Consider the following 4292-nt stretch of genomic DNA (forward strand, 5'->3'; position numbering starts at 1 on the left):
TCAGCCCTGGGATTTCTTTGGAGGGAATGATGCTAAAGCTGAAACTCCAGTACTTTGGCCACATCATGCGAAGAGCTGACTTATTGGAAAAGACTCTAATGCTGGGAGGGATTGGGGTAAGAGGAGAAGGGGACGACATAAGGATGAGATGGCTGGATGGCATCACTGACTCGATGGACGTGAGTCTGAGTGAACTCCGGGAGTTGGTGATGGACAGGGAGGCCTGGCGTGCTGTGATTCATGGGGTCGCAAAGAGTCGGACACGACTGAGCAACTGATCTGATCTGATCTGATCTGGGCAGAGCAGGGGAGCAGGAAGAGTCTTGTCCACTCAAGGCAATCTCCTTTATGGAGGGATTGTGCAGGCTCTGCATGAGGCCTGAAGTCAGACGGCTTCTAGTAGACTGGAGGAGCTCCAACCAGAAACACTTGACCTCTGCCAGCCCAGTCCTCTATCAGACATGAGCCAAGGAGGGGTGTGGAGGGGGTGCAGTTTCCCTCAAGGGAGTCATCAGTTCTTTACAGAGGATTGTTCCTAAGTGAACTAGGGAATCTGGGAAATAGCAGTGGCCTGGGCGCCCCAGACCTGGGTTCCGGTCTTATCTCCATCTATATCTTTCTGTGTGACCTGGGATAGAGCATTAACTTCTCTGGGCCACCAACTTCTCTCTGCACTTGTACCTCTCAGGAGGTTGTTCTCGAAGACTGGGAGTGGATGAAAAGGGCTGTGTGAGCGACCAAGCCTGTGAATGTGAGGGGTGCTGCCCCACTTACCGAAGGAAGGAAGGGTCCAAAGTTGGACAGTGTCATGAGCACAATTAAAAATTCACATTCAACTAGCATTTATGGAACACATGCCTGGCTACCTGGCAAATATGTTTACAAGGGATATTCTGCTTACTTCTCACCCAGCGTGGTAAGAGGGCGCATGGCTGGCCCTGTTATCCAGGTAAACCTTGGAGGGGTTAAGAAATGAGCTCAGGTCACAGAGGTACAGAACCATAGAACCAAGATGCTAAGGCAGGTTGGCCTCCTTCAGAGTCACTGAGTCACATGCTCTTCCTCGAGACGGCTTCAGGCCAGTAATGGATGCTGGGTGCTGCATGCGCAGATGAAGAAGATACGGTCCTGCATTCGGGGGAGTGAGTCTGATCAGTAAATAATGCCAGTGTACTTCGGTGAGTGCTGAGCATTTGGGTGCCCAGAGCAAGGAGTGTGTACCTGAATTTAGAGGTTAGAGGAGGGATTTCTGGAAGACTTGTATACGAGCTAGGCTGTGAAGTGTGCCTGAGAGTTGGCCAGGGGAGGAAGGGTAGAAAGGCGTTCCAGACAGAGGTCCACGCATGAGCAACCACATGGAAGGGTGGAACAGCATGCCATGTTTAGAGAAATAGAAAATGACTGGTCCATCTAAAGCTTGGCGCTCAAGGAGGGACAGAAAATAGAGGAAGAAACAGGCAGAGCCTTGGGTATGGCCCAAGGGCTTGGCTGCATCCTGTGGGTGTTAGGGAGCCGTGGAAAGGTCAAAAAAAGCCAGGCGATCCGGGGTCAGGTTTGCACCCGCACTCTTGCACATGCTCAGACTGGGAGAAGACGCCAACTCCAGCACTGAGGGGGGGTAGTGATGGGCGGCCATACGGGAATAGAGTCTGGAACCCTTGTGGAATAGTCTTGGCAAGAGCTCAGCTGGTCGAGGGCTCAGCCTGCTGTGAGCCTGCATCCCAGGTTCCCAGCACAGGACCAGGCAGCCTTGAGAGATGGTCCAGACGGGAGGGTGGGTTCCTGAGTCAGGCTGCCTTATCCCAGCTCCAATAACCACCAGCTGTGCAGCCCGGGGCACTTATTTCACCTTTCTCTGCCTTAGATTCTTCTTCTGGCTAACAGATAACACTAGCATCGCCTGGGATTGCAGTGAGGACCAGGGAGCAGTGAGCAGTGGAAAGGGTGGAGCACAGAGCCTGGCGGGGCTTGCCCATGGGAAAGGAGACCCTCTTCCCACCACTGGGAAGGCTCCACCGCCCCCTTACTCGGTGCCCCCTCCCCAACCAAGCCTCAAAGGAGGGGCAGGCAGTTTAGTATTAAATGGCCTGGATGAAATGCATTCTGCTGGCAATTGCCTTCACTGCCTGCCGTAAAAATACATCTATATTTAAATATGCTGGGATAATTCTTAAGTTTTATTAGTACTTAAATATTTTGGCATGTTTATTTCTCCTGGAACAATTATGGAGGTTTCATTGTTTTACTCACCAAAAAAAAAAAAAGAGAGAGAGACTAAATCTCCTTTGACAATAAACCCCCGACAGGTGAATATGGCGCTGTCTCCAGTGTGGATCCCGTTATAGTCTAGTCAGCTCTCGGGATGTGGAGGCAGAGTCGAGGAGGAGCGGACCAACCTCAGAGAGGCCCCACACATCTCCCGTTTGGCCCTCCCCTCTGCACTGAGGCTGCCTGGAGGGACCACGTGTTCTCTGGCTCCCCAGTGAGTTCAGCCAGTGGGCAGCTACACCCAGCAGGAGATCCCAGGGAGGGAAAAAAGACAAGTTGGAGTGCTGGACATCTGGTTTCCTCCCTTTGGGGTCTGAGGGACTCCTGTCCGGGCTCTCGCAGCCTCCTGATTACCGTAACTGCTCCCTCCTCCTGGTGGTCAGAGCTGGCGTGCTTAGAGCACTCCTGGTCCTGCGAGCTGCGGTGCGCTGTGCTGTGTGCTGAGCTGTGTCCACGCTTCTCCTCCATTCTGGCCCCGCTGAGCTGTGTCCACGCTTCTCCTCCATTCTGGCCCCACTCTTGTCAACAGCCCCTTATCAACTCCTTCTCAGTCGCCCGTCAGAGTGAGCCACCTGTCTCCTACGGGGACCCTGGTGGACACCAAGCTCTAGGTAGGCCTTTGCCATTGGGGCAAAGATTGGAAGTGATATCTTTCACTTGATATCTTTCTGATGAAGATATCAAGGCCCAGAGAGGTTGCCCACCCTTCCCAAAGTCACACAGCTTGCAAGCAAAGGAAGCAGGGCCAATGACTGAGACCACTGAACACAAGCTCCAGATTCTTCCCACTCCTTCACAGCTGCCAGTGCTGGATGGTTAGATGGAGTGATGGAGAAAAACAGAGGCTGATCCTTCTTCCACTTTGGACAGACACTGCTCTCACTTGCTATCTGAACTGCCTGCAGTCCCCTTCCTAGGACAGGTTGGGGTACCGGAGGAGGGAAGTGCAGCTCAGCAACAAGGGGGAGACTGAGAACTGCCCCAGTCTTTCTTTTAGCTGTGTGACCTTCAGCAAGTTACTTAAAATCTCTGAGCTTCCATTTCTCGTTTGTATCAGAGAGATAATACTTACTGGATAGGTAAGGCTCAGAGCCAAAATGACCTCTTTAGCCTTAGAAGGGTTACTGAGCAAGCACTGTATGACTTGGAATGTTCTAAGCACTTTATGAGTAATGTCCAATTGAGGCAGCTACAGCTATTTTTATCCCCATTTGACAGATGTGAATACCAAGGCACAGAAAAGTTAGGTGGACCATTTCTACTCCCTACCCCCATCCCATAGCTGCCATCTGAACACAGGCAATCAGGCCCCAGGGCCCACTTCCAATCCTTGCCAAGGAGGAGCTGGAGGGGCTTAGGCTGCACCCAGCCCAGGTGACCTGACAGCTGGGGAGGTCAGGTTGGGGAGAGCAAGCATCCTGGCCAGTATCACGCAGTGATGGGGAGCAGGGCCTTTTGGCCTCAAATCCATGGTTTGTCCCTGTGGATTTAACAGAATACCACTGACTAAAGATTAGCATTTGCAAACAAGTGGTTGGTCTCTCCTTCACTCCTCTTCTGTGTGAAAGGAGGGAGCACTGATGTGGCATTCGGGGAGGCCCTGCGCCCTCCTGTCCACCCGCGCTGATGCAGGTATCTGTCCTCCGAGTGCCACGGTCCAGCAGGAGCGTTTTTCTCTTGAATAGATGGGCTGAGCTGCCTGGAGGTCAGCACTGCAGGTGAATTGGCCTCACTCCCACCCCCTGCAGACACAGACCCCAGGCCTGTCGAGAATGGAGACGCCTTGACCTAGGAAAGGGAGGGAGCTGGGCTTTAAAGCTGAACAGTGTACTGGTTGGGCTGTGTGTGCCACAAACACTCCAGGCTTCAATGCCCAGCTCTGCCGAGGCCTAGTTCTGTGGCTTTGGGTAATTTATTTCTCCCCTCTGAGCCTCGGTTTCCTCATCTGTAAAATGGGCATCTGTAACAGCACAAGACTTATGGCCAGTGTGGTATTATAATATCTAACAATACTAATATCTATT

This window comes from Bison bison, unplaced genomic scaffold (assembly GCF_000754665.1).
Source record: "Bison bison bison isolate TAMUID 2011002044 unplaced genomic scaffold, Bison_UMD1.0 scf7180017864029, whole genome shotgun sequence".
In the NCBI taxonomy this organism is placed as follows: Eukaryota; Metazoa; Chordata; class Mammalia; order Artiodactyla; family Bovidae; genus Bison; species Bison bison.